The following is an 18057-nucleotide window of genomic DNA, read 5'->3' on the forward strand; positions in this document are numbered from 1 at the left end:
TTCGAACGGACACTATTTTGTTAATAAGTTTAGTTTAATAAGTTATATCGAAGTGTCGTTTTCACCACTTTCTTTGGTTTTCTTCCCCGCTTTTAATGACGTAAAAAATATATATAGTTGCATTTGAGTTTTTTGAAATAATCCGTCAGAAAGGGTTAGTCACAAGTCATCGCCCTCTAGCGGATTTTAGGAGAAGTAAATTGATTTTTTTTTTGGTTGAAAAAATAAGGCAACAATAGACTTAAAACAAAAATATGTTTAAAAAAAATCGGTCCAGTCATAGCTGATTTTCAGCTGTTTTCTTTATTGAAGCTAAAAACGCCCCCCACCACTTTATTTGACAACTGACAGAAATTTTTGTAGAAACTTTTTTGTGAGGAAATCTTCCTAGAATAATAATATAATATTTTGAGGTATCCATTATTGGAGGTTTTTTGGCAAAAATGCAATTTTAAGATTTAAAGAAGCTGTGGCGTCCTCTTGCGGTTGACCAATGAACTTCAAAATAATTATTATAATATAATTTTTTTTTGGCCACTTTTATTACAAAATTTTTTTTTTCAAGGCGCTACGACTATTAGGGCCTGAGATATCGCCGACGTCCATTCTTAGTTGGCCACCCGGTACATAAACTAATAGTATTACCAAAATTTTAAAATAAATTTTTAAATTCTTTAAGGGCAATAATAAATTAGTATCTTCATCTATCTACCTAATGTCGATATTAAAAAAAACATAACTATATATAGAAAGGTACATAGGTATTATGCCTTTTTTCTGCTAAAACAAAAAAAAACATAAAATCCTGTTAATAAAACCATCGACAAAACTCTAGTTTTTTATGTTTTATAGCCTATTAATAGATTAATATTTTCAAAAAAATATTTAGATTTAAAAATATAAAGATTTTTGTTAAGGAATACGTTAACAGGAATAAAAAGGGAAATTTGTCGTAGGGAAACTCCTATTCCGTTCAACGGGTGGGTATTCAGGTTGTTCTGCTTGTTTTGTTTTTACCATGTAAATAAGAGGCAATACCTCGTACTTCTTAATGCAAGTATTATTTTGAGTGCAAAAAAATAACGTCAACTTTTTGAGAGATTTTATGCTGAAAACTACAAAACACAAGGGACGTATCTCATGGGCCTAATAAATTCAGTAATTTAGGATAATGTGGGGGCTAGAATAAGGGATTTACCATTGAGATATTACAGTTAGATTAAGTAGTCAAGTTCTGTTTTTTCTTTGGCGTTAGTATTACATATACGGTTCGTGTTGAAGCGCTTTATGGTGTCTTTTCTTTTGAATAAAACAGTAACAGTCTTTCATTTATCCTCCAGGCAAGTATTTACAAAGAAATTTCAAATGCATGAACAAGCATAAAAATAACTAAATAAAAAACAATAATTGTATTCAACAATTAGTCCAAAAAAAATCAATATATATCCACATAGTTGCCAAATTTAAACCAAGTTCACGTTGCTCTTCTCAAGCAAATAACGGCGACTAAAACAGAAATTCGAGTTAACTAAATTAAACGCAAACGACCCTAATAAAGTAGTAAATGTAAATGCTTCTTGGGTCTCACTCTTCCTAATTGCGCTAAATGCCACTTAACTTTGAAACTGGATTTTGACACGAGAAGAGGCGGTTTCTCTTTGATAACATTTCTCGGAAAATAAGAAGTTCATTCGCTTAACTCCGGCATTTGGGGACTGGAAAAAAACAACTCCCTAAAGTAAAAAAAAGTTGGCTTCAGTTACCGTACTGCGGTTTTGTGCATAAAACCGTTTCGGAAAATTTATGTTATCCTCAAGCGAAATCCGCATTTTGCTTATACGCCGGGGAGAGATTATTTTAATCCCTAAAAAGTCATTTGTTACGCCATTATGAATGTATTTCGCTTTAGAGGAATATTTTTTGAAATAAAGTGACGCGGCGAAATGGGGAAAAGAAAGAAAAGCCGTTTTTAACTAATATTGTTCCTTAAAGTTTTGACGTTTTTATGGTAATTTTAAATTAGAAACAGTTGTTGGCTGATGTTGGGATACAAAAGCTTATTTGGGTTATAAGTCGGAAAAAATTGTGGTTACTTTAGAATTTTACCTTGTAATATGTTAATAATTGCATATTGTCGAATTGTTATTCTCCTTAAAATTCTACTTTCATTTTTGCCACATTTCATGTATTTTATTCATGAACCTCTTGGAAAGCTCATTTTCGATAGATTTTTCTATAATCGTTGGAATGTTCTTCAAGTGAAGGCAAAAATTAATCTATTTATTAGACTTATATAAATTATTTGCTAAACTAGAAAAAAAGATGAAGAAGAACAGTGCGTTGATGTGTCGTAACTTCCTTTCGTTTTGGATAATAATTATGGGGATTTTCTTTATTAAAACCCGTTTCGCACCGGGCCGCGTATTGGCATTCTATACCATTATTCAGATCGGCCTTACTTTGAATCATGGTAGACTATGTCTACGTGATATACCACAATTTTAAAGCCCATTTTATACTTCGATTCAGAGCGTAAGTAATATTTAGTATTCTGAAATGCAGGATATAAAAAGTTTTATTTTAAAAGCAGTTTTGTAGTTCAATATATACTAAGTCAAACAAGAACAGAGCGCGTATTCTGTATTCTCCTAGGAAGGAAATTTCTTTCTATGCAATACAATTTTATATGGCATAAAAAGATATTTATTTCTTTCCTATGACGATACAGAATACGCTCTGTTTTCTTAAAAATAGTTTTAGGGGTCATGTTTTATTGCCCATAATATTGCCATCTTGAATAAAGTAAGAAAACAGTATTATTTATTTTAAAATTATTACTTAAAACATGAATTAAAATGATTCTTCTTCTGTTAAAAAATGTTTATTAAATTTATTTGTAAATATGTTTATTCATATTTACAAATGACATTAAGTGAAATAACATAAATATTAAGTTATGAAACTATTAGGTAACTAAAATGTAAATTTTGTTTATTCATTATTCTTCAGAGAAATCTGAAAAAAAAATTATTCGATCAAATGTAAATAAAACAATTCTATACAAAAATTTTCAATTCTGAAACTTTTAATAAAATATACATTTTCGTACTTATAAGAAAACCTAAACTATGTTATCTATGTATTTACCCTAAAATAATATTTTTTGATATCAATAGTGTTTTCTGCCTTAAAAAAGAATAACAACACGGCAAAAAAATTAACAGCTATCAAAACTAGCTACAAAGGAAAATTAAAATGTGAGGCATTTTAATAGAAATATTAACATATACTGCTGTAACTCAGTTTTCTAAAGAAAATTTATAAAAGTAGTGACAAAAAAAATTAATGTAAATTTTATTTTCTTTCGTGACATTTTGCATTTGGTTGATTCTTAAAAATATTTTCTTCTAATTTATGTTTTCTTTTAATGGTCTTTTTTAGTTCCTTGTTGTAAGGTCTACCCGATTAATTACGCTTTTTTCCAGATACGAATCCCTGTCTTATTCTTCTTCTACTAATGGAAGTAAGTTGCACGCCTATATATTTTGAAGAACGTCCCTTTCTTAAATTGCAGAAAAATGTCGCCAATTGTGTAGGTGTGGTAATTTTATTTAACTCAGCATTTCCTTTGATAATGCAGTTTGTTAACTTCACAGACTCATTTTCAGATACCATTTTTAGCAGCCTGTCGAAATTATCCTTTAAATTATTAAGAGCTGAAGAGTGTTTTTTGCCAGCTTTTGAATCATTTGATTCTTTGTCTAGAACATTAGATTCATATATTTTTTCAGTTGCTGCAATGCTCTGCTGCGTTGCACTGTGACATGGTACATTACTTAAATAGCTTTCAGAATGATCACCTAAATCCATATTTTCAAAAAAAACGTTTGAAACACTGTGTCCAAGAGCTAGCTTTGCTTAAAATTTTTGTTGCACAGCACAAAAATGCTTACAAAACTTGCCGCCTATTCCGAATGTACAATCACACGTTTCCAAAGTGGTATCTATAGTGTAGACAAGTGTGTTATCATTACTGCTTGTTACATAATATATATTTTCATTATTTTTTTCACAGTAAAGCTTTTCAGTTTTATCGCAAAATTTACTATACAGAATTTTATTTTTCGATGATCGACTACTAGCAAATAACAGCAAACGTCTCTGATGATAAGATTCAAAGACGTTAATAACAAAGTCAATTAATGCACATATATGTTAAATGTCTTGCATCTTTGCAAAACGATATCTTTAAATATACGAATTGACGCTTCTACAAAGTTATTTGTATTATTTCCCCTAGTGATTAATGATGCCCGAAAACATAAACACCACTCTTCTCTTCGTTGCCAAAGAGCATTAATGTGATTTTTTAAATGTGGGGTTTTTAAAACAATATCATTTTTCATCAGATCGTTTAAAGATTCTTCTGCTTCTTCTAAAGTTGATGCATACATTATGGCACGAAATAAAATCATTACAGTCTTCCTATTTTCTTTGGGTATTTCATTGTAGCTATCCCACAACCAACGCCAAAAAGCTTGGCAAACATGAAAGATACAAAGAAGGAGTTTTGGCTTTACATTTTCCGATGAAAACACAGACGTCAGCGCATTTCTTTCTGCTGAACTATCATTGGTCATGAATATACTAGGACAGCCAGAATTACCAAAACCTTCATTACCCAATGTTTCTTTAAGCAAGGCTCCAATTTTGGAAGCGCATTAGAGTCCACAAACACAATTTCTTTAGAAAAATCTTCCTTATGAGTACGCATCATGATTGGTGTGAGTATAATTACAATCAAAGGATTCTCTTTAACCGCTATTATATTCTGTCCTTTTTTATGGTAAAATTCAGCCTTTTCTTTTAGGACCATCACCACTGAAGATTCATCTCGGCCTCCAAAATTTAAATTTCTAAAACAAGAAGAAAGTTCTACGTAAATCGGTAAAAAGATATTTTCAAGGCAAGGCGATGTAGATATACAAAAAATAACTTACCTCCACTTTTCATACAAATATTTTACTTGCCGTTCCGTGAGATTTAATTGTTCATTGGCTAATACTAAGGGTAATTTAGTGTGAATGTACATAGGTAAAGTAAATTAACATAACACTTACGTTTATAGTGTTTTTGTTGATAATTTTTATTAAAAAATCCTAGTGTCTTCCCTTTTTCTGGTTTTAGCTTTATTAAAACCGCTGTGCTGGCATTTAAAATTTTTTCGATATACGTATCTCTTTGCTGATGGGTATGTATAACGCACAATCCTGTTAGTACTTGTTTTATTACTAAATATTGCTAACAATTTGCCACAACAAATACTATTATCTTCAACATCTGGTTTTTTAAATCGAATTTTAGCTTTAAAACCATCATTTGTGAGCTTAAGATATTCGATGATAGAATCGTCCTCACTACACATTCCCACTAATATATTTTTATAATCCATTCCAAATTTAAAAAAAAAAAAGAAAGATAAACTCCCGATAAACCTTGTTTGATCACGTAAAAAACAAAACAATAACAAATAATATAACCCAACTTGCATCTCCGAATCTGAGTCGCGGTATAAATCGGCTACGTGAGGCGCAGCAATTGACATCCATTGCGTACTGCATTTCAGTAATTCAGCGCGCTAACGTAATAGCGAAGCTCTGAATTGTAGTATAGGATGGCCTATGAAATTAGATAAAGCATATGGCCATAGTCTACCACGATTCAATGTAGTGCCGATCTGAATAATAGTATAGAATGCCAATACGCCACCGGGCCACTTTTCGCCGCCACCGGTGTCTGACACTGGTTCCATTTCTGCCAAGATCGTCTCTGTAATTTCGTTTCCACATTCTGAGATGTTATTGGTTCTAAAGCAGACTTCTTTCCAAGGGAATGAGCGATAAAATTCCCGAAGATGGTTCCACTCTGCTGATTTATAGTGCCATACCTTCCGCGGCATCGGAGGATCCTGCGTTATAACATCCAACTGGCAAGAGACTGTTTTGGGTGTCCCTTGGTGGTCTGTAGATACAGCAGATAAATTTCGTGGCTTCACTGGCTATTATTTTGAATTACATAACGTCAAAGTCCGCAGGTTCAAGCGTTTCCTCCCGCATTAACACATAATTACACAATAATTAAATGTGTTACTATAATTATTTTACAGCACCAAACAAATCACATAAAACATTTTTCGTTATAATGCTCTGTAGCGTAATATAGTATGTAGTGATAAATAAGCGTTCAACAAAATTTCTCAACTACATATTATACTGCGGTGCAGAGCCACCGAGTTCTGTGGTGCTCTGTGCTGTAGTATAGTATGTAAATACGCGAACCGGCTCCCAAGATGGCGAAAACCGTTTCATCTGCAGGCAAGGTTATGGCGTCGGTTTTTTGGGATGCGCGAGGGATAATTTTTATTAACTATTTTGAAAAAGGTAAAACTATCAACGGCGAGTATTATACGAACTTATTGCAACGTTTGAGCGAACAAATCAAGCAAAAACGGCCGCATTTGGTTAAGAAGTAAGTGTTGTTTCATCAAGACAATGCGCGCCAGATTTAGCCCCCTCAGATTATTTTCTGTTTTCAAACTTTAAAAACTGGCTCAGTGGTCAAAGATTTTCGAACGATGAAGAAATGATGTCTGCAGTTAATGAGGCGCAAGACAGTTCTTATTATAAAAAGGGTATCGAACTTATAAAACATCGCTGGAAAAAGTGTATAGAGCTGAAACGAGATTATGTTGAAAAATAAATACATTTTTTTCCAAAATTTTCGTGTTTTCTTTCTTGGATCGGGTACTTCTGGGACCACCCTCGTAAGCAATATAATTAATCACATAAAAAAAGCATTTCAAGAAGATTTATGCTACAATCGCTAACTGTAGTGCGGCCAAAACTCGAAAAATGACAAATATCATTTAACTTTTTTTTCCGAATGTCATTTTTGCCTTAATCATTTAAAAGCTGCCATCTGTACTAATATGATGGAAACCCAAAAAAAAAAACCTTTTTGTGGAAAACTTTTATGACCTATAAAATTGTTATACATATAACCTGCTTCAAAGGATTATTTTGATTCCTTACTAAAATCCAAAAAAAAAAAGAGGGGAAACAACTTGAACCTATTAATATTACGGGTTATTTCCGTTCAAAATCGATTTTTTTATTACCTTTCATATAAATATTTACCATCAAAGCCCATCTTAATAATTTATCCGAGTGATAAATATAAATTTGAAAACTTTGTAGGTATGGGAAGAGTTATTCTTGACACCAGTCATTAATCTATCATAACAAAAATAGCATTAGGCGTGGCACGCCCGTAAATATTTAGACTCCGCCAATAAATATTAAAATTTAAATCAATCTACGTTTCCTAAAAGTTCCGAAATTCCGTAAATTAATTGTTTAATCATAATGGAATTTAGTTAAATCGAACGAGTTCACGAATAATGCTTGTCGAGCATTTCTCTCCGTATTTAATGTTTAGTTAATATCTCAGGCTTAATGCGCCATCGATTTTCCGTTAATGCTTAACCAGAATTCTTTTATGCACCTGAAAAGTTAAAAGTCGGGTTTTTTATAATGGTAATGCCAGCCAGACCCTCCTTTAAGCGAAAATAAGCTATTGAACGGTTTCAGAAAATGAGGTTTATTTTTATTGAAGACTACCAGTATTTTTTGAAATAAAAAACTGTTTTAATTGCGTTTAATAAATAGAAGAAACGAAAAAATTTTTTCTATAAAAGCTTCATGAGTAAAAATCTCGCTTGGAGAAATTAAATGATTCTATTTGGCTTTTTAATTCCGCTGCCCCGCGTTGGAGTTTGCTAAAATTGGATAAAACGTCGATTTTCATTTATCGAGTCCCAAAAACTGCCGTCGAGCTTCAACGAAAAAACGATCCTACTTTTTTTTTCAGTTTTTTATTTTAGCAGATTTGCAGGCTTGCTTTTTAATTTCTACCGACTTATACGAGTAGGAAAACATTATTTCAAAGTATAGCATGTCAAATAGTATTGCATAATATAGACAGTTGAGAAACACCTCATTTTAACGAAAGCCAATTTTCAACTGTTTATATCTCGCAATCATTAAAAATGTAATAACATTGGATTGTGGATTCTAACGAAAATTCCAATAATTTGATAAGTCACATATCATACTTTGCTCGAATACCTTGCGGGATATACACAGCTAAAATCGCAACTTTAGGAAGTTATGGACCGAAATATGACGTGGGCTGTCAGAGTTTTACGTAGATTTCAAAGATGTAATAACATATTATGTATGTAATTTAAAACAATGATATTTAGGTCCTCATTATATTATATGGACCGCCCTACGTCATAATCATCATTCATAGAAACATTTATTGTGTACATACTTTTAAAGCTAGTCATGATTCATGAAAATTGAATTGGTTCAATTTTAATTAAATTTGTAACAATCTCTTGTCAACTAAGTGGTTGATAGTTAAAAAGTTTAAAAATTAGTTACATATTAGTATTGGCAAAAAGTAAGGCAACTTTTAAAAAAAGCATTTTTCTCTCTTCTCTACCTTAACTTTAACTATTGAAAAATATAGATGGCCAATGTACCTTCTCAGAAATGCATACAATGCTAATAAAATCTGGAAAAAATATATATACCGGGTGTCACAGAAAAAAGGGAACGCTTCAAAAATAGTAAAAACAAGATTAAACATAGAATTTGACATAGGTACGGAGCTAATATTAGTATAATTTTAACATCAATTAAAGCTAAAGTATTATTTGATATACTTTATTCTATTTGTATGTTGAAGTGATGTAAATATATAATTAAATTTATATCCTCCATGTAAATAACATTATTATAAGAAGGCATAGTAGCCAAAAACAGATACTACTAAAAACGATTTATTATTTAAACGCACTCTAATATTCTAAACTCACAACAAAATACAATAATTATAATATGCAAATTATAATGCGCAAGAACACCCACACCTGTTTGGTCCGCGGGAGGTATTTCCCTAATCCGCTACCTCAGGGGGTTACAGGTTCCCCCGAGGGCGCCTGACTCCAGAGGAGCAACCCAAAACAGCGTCTGACCCAAAGCGGGCGGCTGAAACCAAAACTGGCCAACCCGCTAGGCAAGTGTGGCCTTTTAATGCCAAAACCCTTCCAATGTTGAGTTCTAAAACAGATATACCCCAGGCGAGTAGAGTGAAAAACTCAGAATCTCGCACTGATAAGTCAGGCCGCGTCATGGATTCTGTGGGAGGCAAAAACTCAATAAACCCAAACTTCAACCCCGCTTCAAAGATCGAAATCAAAATTGCTACGTGTAACACCCCCACTATGAGATCAAAGGAACACCTTGAGATCCTGGAAAACGAACTAGAGGATATCAAATGGGATATAAATGGCCTAAGTGAAACTAGACGTCAAGGAGAGAGTGTGACCACCCTTACGTCTGGAAACTAATTATATCAGAAGAACGCTGACACAAACTCACATATTGGTGGAGTGGCGATCATGATAAACAAAAAACTAAAACACCTAGTCACTAAAACGGAGGCTGCTTCAAACAGAGTAATATACATTATATTAAAGATTAATAAAAGATTCTCCATGCAAGTAATCCAAGTATAGTCTCCAGACCAAGAAGTTGAACAATTTTACGAAGACATCGAGACAGCTCAAAGGTCGGAAAACTCCAAGTTTCAAATCATTATGGGAGATTTTAATGCGAAAATCGGCCAGAAAAACGAAGACGATCCACCAAATATAGGATCATATAGTATAGGAAACCGAAACGACAGAGGAGAAATGCTACTAGAATACCTCCAACATCAAAATCTATACCGTTTGAACACCTTTTACAAAAAACCCCCCTAGAGAAAGTGGACTTGGAGAAGCCCGGACGGACAAATAAAAAACGAAATAGACTATATAACTTCCAACAGACGAGACATATGCCAAGATGTGTCTGTCTTAAACTCTTTCGATGCAGGCAGCGCCCACCGATTGGTCCGAACAAAATTGCTAATCAACACTAAAGCTGAAAGGAAAAAAATGGTTCAAAAAGGAAACTATCCAACCCCTGAAACATTGATGCCAAAGGTAGACGAATACCAAACTATTCTAGAAGCCAAACTGCACAACTTAAATTACCTGAAGAAAATGGAACTGGACGAGCTATCAACAACCATAACGAACAGTATCCAGGTAGCAACAAAGAAAATTTGCTGTAAGTAGAAAGTAAAAAAACCATCCAAACTAAGCCCAAACACACTGAAGCTAATAGACCAAAGGAAAAGAACTGCCAGAGACTCAAATGAATACAGGGAGATATGTAAAACAATAAGCAAAGAATGTCGAAAAGACCTAAGATCTCATAATATGTAATGAAAGTACTCAGGTTAAATATGTCTGGAGGAAGGAAAACGCTTTTTAAAATAAAAAATAAAAATGGGGAAACGGTTACAGATAGACAAGGTGTAATAAATGTCAAGACTTCTATAAGGATTTTTATACATCACCTTTGCCTAAACCAAACATCGCCTGGCAAGAAATTCGGAACGTTGGATCCGAAGATATACCAGAAGTAAACAGAAGCGAACTAAGAAAGGCCCTGAAAAATAGGAAAGCACCTGGAGAAGACCGCGTTACCGCTAAGATGCTAAAAATGGGAGGAGCAGCGCTTGAGCATGCCCTTTGTCTCCTTTTAAACAAATGTATCAGCGAAGAGAAAATACCGGAATCTTGGCAAAATGCCGAGGTTCTTTTAATCTTCAAAAAAGGGGACAACACCAATATTGCAAACTATCGACCGATCAGTCTTCTTTCACACTTGTACAAGCTTCTCACAAAAGTTTTGACCAACCAACTGACAAATCAACTTGACTTCTATCAACCAGTCGAGCAAGCAAGATTCAGGAAGGAATTTAGTACAAATGACCATCTACAAACCGTCCGTACTCTAATAGAGAAATGCTCTGAGTATAACATAACTCTGCACATAACGTTCGTCGATTACGAGAAGGCGATCGATTCTGTCGAGACCTGGGCTGTTCTAAACGCAATGGACGAGGCAAGAATTGACACAAGATATTCCAAACTTATAAAACACATCTACGACAACTCAACACTACAAGTGACCTTCAACGAAGAAGCATCAACAAAAAATAAGATCAAGATAGAAAAGGGGGTCCGCCAAGGAGATACCATATCCCCTAAGCTCCTCACGATGGTATTGGAAAGCTCGTTTAAAAAGCTGCCATGGGTATGGTATCAACATAGATGGAGCTCGACTAAGTCACCTTCGATTTGCTGATGATATTGTTGTCATTAGTGATGATATCAACGAGCTAAAAGATATGTTGGAAGAACTGCAAGAAACATTAAAACAAATCGGACTCAAGATGAATCTAAACAAAACCAAAATAATGACCAACGAACAAACAGTAATAACTATAGAAGGCCACGCTCTCTAAAACGTCGAGGAATACATATACCTGGGCCACGCTGTCAGACTGGGAAAACAAAACCAAACAGCAGAAATATCCCGGAGAACAAGACTTAGCTGGGCAGCATTCGGAAGACTAGGATACATTTTAAAATTCCAAAGCATCCCGATTATTCTTAAGCGGAAAGTCTATGAGGCTTGCATATTACCCGTTACAACGTATGGACTCGAGACGATGACACTGACAAAGAGGATCGCAGAAAGACTCAGAACAACCCAGAGAGCCATGGAGCGCGCCATGCTGGAAACTAGCTTAAGAGACCACATTAGAAACGATGAGATTCGAAGAAGGACAAAGATAACGGATGTTATGAGAAGAGTAGCCGAACTAAAATGGAGATGGGCAGGTCACGTTGCAAGGCAAGACCCATCTAGATGGACTAACAAAATCATGCAATGGCACCCAAGAGCCACAAAAGAAACTGGATCCAAACTGCCCTAGATAGGCAAACATGGAAAGCACTGGAAGAGGCCTACATTCAGGAGTGGATAGATACAGGCTAAAGAAGAATGCGCAAGACCCAGAAATCATCTTTATATGATTCTTTTCAACCAGTGTCCCTAGAATTAACTCCCCTTTAAGACACATATATTATTGATGGCGGATTTCTTTTGCATCGAGTCGTGGGGAATCGAGATGTTACATATGATGCTATTTTTGATTGTTATGTTCATTATTTACGAAACCATTTTGGTTTGAACGTTACCGTTGTTTTCGACGGTTATAACAATCAATGTAACAACACAAAAAGCAATGGAACAGCAATGACGATTAGCAAAAACCGGTACATGCACAGAAATCATGTTTGATCCATCAATGACTCTGACAACAACACAAGAGAAATTTCTCTCCAATGTCAATAATAAACAGCGATTTATTACAATGTTATCAGAAAAATTGAAACTAAATCATATAAAGATCGTGCAAGCAGAGGATGATGCCGATCTTCTCATTATCAATACTGCAATTGAGTTGACGAATGAAAATCGGAGTATAATTGTTGGAAATGATGTAGATTTATTGGTTTTATTGACAGCTCTCGTGCCCTATATGAAACCTGGAAAATCACACATTCGTACAGTTATATATTCTTCGAAAAGTTTAGATACTCATATTGCTATTAAACCACTCATTTTATTTTTGCACGCTTTGACTGGATGTGACACGACATCTGCTCTTTTCAATAAAGGCAAGGCAAAAGCCATTAAAGTGACATCAGAGATGCAGCTAAAATATTTAATGAGAAACAATGCTCCCCAGATAATATTTTCACAATTCGCGGTATCAAAGCGTTATTAGCGATATATGGTGCTTCACCGCGCGAAGAATCTCTTGTCCATCATCGATATAATTGCTTCGCGAAATCGACAAGATACGATAAAGCTGTTAAACTTTCATCGAGTGCAGCTTAATCACATTGATGTCGTGTTTATTATCGAGTCCAGAAATGGCTTGGTAAGAATTTGAATCCATTGGATTAGGGATGGACCATGGTTAATAATTATTTACAGCCAATACAAACATTATTGCCACCTGCTCCTGATGTTTTATTAAACACAATCTTTTGTAATTGTACGAAAGGTTGTGGAGTTAATTGCGGATGTAGGAAACTTGGACTACACTGGTCTCCGATTTGCGGCTATGCCATGGACAATCCTGTTTAAACATAAAATCGGACAATGAAGAGTCCAAAAACATTGAATTTGATGAAAATTTAGATCCAATTAATTTTTTGTGCTCAACACTTGAAGTTGGGGAAGACTTGGAAGATGTCGCATCATGTCACACTGATGACTAAATAAAAAATCCTATTTACTTCATATTTTCGTTGTAGCTTCGTGGATTAGGCCTATTGGGGAGACCACATGAAAAAAACACGTCTGGTACTTCTATGGTAACGTGGAAAAAAGTAAAATATTTTACAATTTTTTTAATGTCCAACATTGAAAATAAAATTTCTATAAAAAAATTACCTCCACAAAAAAAATGCATAAGATCTTTTTTGTAGAGAATTTCATACTGAACAAAAAAGGTAATACCTCATTTCATCGTAGGATTGATAGTTTCGATATTATTTGTAAAAAAGTGTTTTTTGTGACCTTTGACCCCCCATAAAAAAAGCTCCACTTGGATTCATGGGGACTTTTGAGGGATAATTTGTAATGTCAAAAAGAAGCTCTGATAAAACATTCAGCCAGATGGGATTTTTTCAGCAGAGAAAGTCTAATCGTCCTGGACTATAATAGGCAAAGTGACTCTCTCGAGGAAATCTCAGAGTTGATATCTGGAAAATTGTTGAACCTAAATATAGCATGTGACCCATTAAATTTCTTATAATTTTATAAAGAATTCAAAAATGTAAAAATGTAATAATATACAGTTGTATTAGCTGTTTCATTTAAAATAACGAAGTTCTGGTTAAACTTTAATATGAAAATGAATCTGATAAGTAACTTAAATTTTTCGAATTTATGGAAATTTTATGGGTCCTAATAAGAGCAGGTCTATCTTTATAATATTCATAGATCTTTAAATGTTTGCCTAAAATTTCATGAAATTTGATGGGTCGAAAATCAGTCATCAGAACCAATTTTAACCAAAAAATAATATATGGATGAATTTAATTTTTTAAAATGATATAAGACTCTTCAGAAAAGTGAAACTGGACGAGATGAGAAAAGAAATTAAAATTTGAAAAATGTTCTTAGGAGACACCAAGCCTTATTTATCTCATGGAATAATTTTATTTTCTTACAGAATCGCACTTTGAACATATAGTTGCAGCTGCTAATAATCAACTTTTCTCCCTTTGCATTTTCGTATAAAAAAGGGTAGTTTTCACGAACATAAAACTAAAAGTTCCTCTTTCACCCCGTGTATCCTCCGAGTGCCAGAAACAGCAAAATAAACTAACGCGACTTATAAATAATATACGACCATCACCAGTGGAGTACTTTAACCGTTCCAGACATCCCTTAAACCGGAAATAAGCACCCGGAAATGACGAAATAACCAGAAATAAAAGCTGTTATTGATTTCGATTCTATATATGCAGATGGCATCGATCGGTATTATTTTGTTTGATTTACTTACTGTTCAGAACGTGTGAGTGAGTGATTGAGGGGTCTCTGAAGGGAGGTTTGGTGCAGGATGTATCGTAAAAGGCGACAGATGAAACTTTTAAACGCATATGGGGAATATGGTGGAAAGTGTTGCACTTAGGTATTCATTATTTTATTTTTAAGGAAGTAATAGTTTCCAGGGAGTAAGTCGAATGTGAAAAGGTATGGATTTTTTGGGTTTCCACTGAGCTTCAATTCCTTTTCAATAAAAACCACTTACTTAAAAATTGCGATAGAACAGAAATTCTCATTTGCCATAAATTGTTCGATTAGTATTTTAATTAGGGCACCGGTATGGGGTCGGTCGAATTGGATAAAAGTCAATTTTCATTTATCAGTCGGGATTCGAACTCGAATAATTCCAGATTACAATAGCATTAGAAATTTGCATATGCCGAGTACTATGGAAAGAACAGAGAGAGAGAGAGAGAGAGAGAGAGAGAGTGTGAGCAAACCTAAAAACGTTTTATCGCTATTGTGAGCTGATTGAGTTTTTTATTAAATTTAATAAAAATTGAAGTTTTTTTTCCAAATGCCCCCTTTACGAGCCAATAAAATCCATTAACTCGCTTAAATCTTCCAGGTGAGTATTTATTTTGGTGGACGCTCTGTATATTTTCACATAATTTGAAGCAAAATGCCTCTGGTCAAAAAAAAAATTCAAAAACATACCTCATGAAGCTTCCGTTTGAGCACCAAATGTAAAAATGTTCAAAATTTCCCGGAATTAAACCAAAAAACGAAACGGAAAAGACCCTTGGAAAAACTTTTCACTCGTATTTTCCGCGTTTTACGTTATCGAAGTGAGCGGACAACAACAGGTGCATGATCCAGTGAGGGCGTCGCATCGTAACTAAAAACCCGAACCAGAGAGGAAACGGGAGGGAATTTCTGGTCCAGACTCCCGCCCGCGATGATGCCGTGACGAAAGTTTGCGCATAAATTTCGCCCAAAATGATGGTGATCCCGCTAATATGGAGGAAGTGTTTAGTTTCGCTACCCCTTCCGTGCGAATTCAATTCTGAGGGTGTTTTCGACTCTTTTGTTTTTAATTTATCACCGTACTGAGTTAGGAAGGCAGCGAGGAGCAGAAAAGGGTTTTAAGGCTCTGCTTGCCAGGCTTAATTTTTTTTTATATTTCAGATAAAAGATTGATACGTACCTAAAACTATATGAGAAGTGTAGTAAAAATTAAGAAGTATATTAATTTTTCAATTAAATATTGGCATACTTCGAGGCACTTTAAAATATAATAGTAGACTTCACATCATATTTTAAAGTAGTTTTAGGCATGCAGCAAACCTTTTTCTGTAAAAAACGATATATCTTAAACCCTTCCAAGTACATTTTTAACCGTCGCAATGTGGCACCCTCTACGGATTATTCAACTACTTCGTTTTTAACGTAGCGTTTTAGCGTTATTTTCAGTTTCAGGTTTTTAGGCCCCTATTATAATTTATTCAAAGTATTGAGGTTTTATAGGTTCCTTTCTATTTTAAGATGGTTCCAAAACGAAAACAGAATCGCCCCAATGACTCCACCAGATATAACGAGGAAATTGTTTAAAAAGCTCTTAAAGCAATTCGATCAGGAGAATCAAAAAAGGCAACATCTCGAAAGTATGGGATTCCAAATTATTAAAAAAGAAGGACCTATTTGACATCATGAAGGATCCCAGCAAAATTTTTAATGGCAATGAAACAAACTTTTATTATGTGCCAAAACTTAAACAAGTCGTTGCTCTAAAAGGCTCCAAGAACGTTTACGAAGTAGGTATGGGAAATGCGAAACAGAATCTTACTGTGATGTTCACCTTCTCAGCATTGGGTACAATAACACCGCCGATGATCATCTTCCCAAACAAAAGACTTCTACAATCGGTGTTCATCTACAAAGGACAGTGTTCTAGAAGGATGGACATATGCATTAACTGATAATGGCTGGATGAAATCCGAAACTTTTTTATTTTACCTTGAATTTGTCTTGCATCCTAGCCTTATCAAATCTGGAGTTGTGTTTCCAGTAATAGTATTTGTTGATGGACACAAAACACATGTCACATACCAAGTAAGTAGTTTATGCTCTAGGCTGGAGATAGTCCTAATAGCCCTATATCCCAACTCCACTCGAATCCTTCAACCCGCCGATGTTGGCAGTTTCAGACTCTTAAAAAATCTTTGGCGTTATAGGGTTTTGCACTGGAGAAGAATTCAACCATTCATGAAACTACGAAAGGAAGATTTTGCTCTTATTTTGCACACGGCAGTGAAAAACTTGATGCAACAACTATATCAAACGGCTTTAAAGTATGTGGATTATTTCCTTAGGACTCCAATGCAATAGACTATACCAAGTGCCTAGGAAAAAATACCCATATTATTGATAGTATAGGAGAACCAAAAGCAAATATTAGTGAAGGCCAATCAGAAAAACAAATAAGTTTGACTTTGTTCAAAAAGCTAATAGGTGATTAGCTTTATGGAAAATTTTAAAATTTATGGAACTGGGACAGGTGAGAATGACATCGGACGACGAGAATTTTCCAGCCTTAAATTGATTATTTAACTACCTTAATGAAATAAGTGAAGAAGATCTTTTTTCAACATCCTTTAGGCAAATGGCAGAAGGCGATTTTGAAATAAATTATTTATTTATTTATTTATACTGTTACAAACACATTTGAAATGTAATTATATGTGGGAGTGCTTACTGGCTTGCAGAAAGAAAAAGGAAAACCAATAATAATGATGAAACTAAACCTACACTAAAACTAATAACGTTTAATAAAATACACCTACTTACAATTAAAAATCAAAAAAAAAAAGAACAGAATAACAAGTAAATGATTAATTAGATAAGGATACAAAATCAGTCTTAATTTGGCGAATACTAATATTAAAGAGATCTATATCATATTTTTGTATATAATTATTACATTCTTGCATCATTCTATTAAATGGCGAACAACTTGAGGGTGAACACTGGAAAAGATTGTTATTTCTTATTCTCAAATTGATATTAGGAACAGCAAATGATAGATGATTAATTAAAGAACAGTTCTTATATTTTAAGTTGTTAGTTATGTAGTAAATAAATAAGACATCATTCATATTACGCCTAACACTAAATCGTACCATTTTAAATTCAATTAGCATACTATTATAGGAGATCATATAAGGATATGCATTATGTGTTCTTAAGTACAGGTATCTTAAAAATCTTTTTTGAACCCTTTCAATCATATTAATATGCACCATTGCTTTAGGTGCCCAGATAACTGAGGCATACTCCAAGATTGGTCTGACCAATGAGTTGTACAGAAATATTATTGATTTTATTTCTTTACAATGTTTTGTATTTCTTATTACAAAACCAAGAAGCTTATATGCTTTGTTTACAATAGTTTCATAGT

The 18057-nt window shown here is 34.0% G+C and overlaps 1 protein-coding gene across 2 annotated transcripts in view; it reads right to left on the bottom strand.

Moving 5' to 3' along the window:
* LOC126734466 (potassium voltage-gated channel protein Shaw-like) overlaps nucleotides 1-15522 on the bottom strand; it is a 106903-nt gene extending 91381 nt beyond the window's left edge. For both annotated transcript variants that reach the window (XM_050438123.1, XM_050438114.1), the window contains exon 1: nucleotides 15318-15522. The gene's annotated coding sequence lies outside the window, so the exon portion shown is untranslated. The remainder of the gene's footprint in view (nucleotides 1-15317) is intronic.
* Nucleotides 15523-18057: the final 2535 nt, after the last annotated feature.

Source organism: Anthonomus grandis, chromosome 1 (assembly GCF_022605725.1).
Source record: "Anthonomus grandis grandis chromosome 1, icAntGran1.3, whole genome shotgun sequence".
In the NCBI taxonomy this organism is placed as follows: Eukaryota; Metazoa; Arthropoda; class Insecta; order Coleoptera; family Curculionidae; genus Anthonomus; species Anthonomus grandis.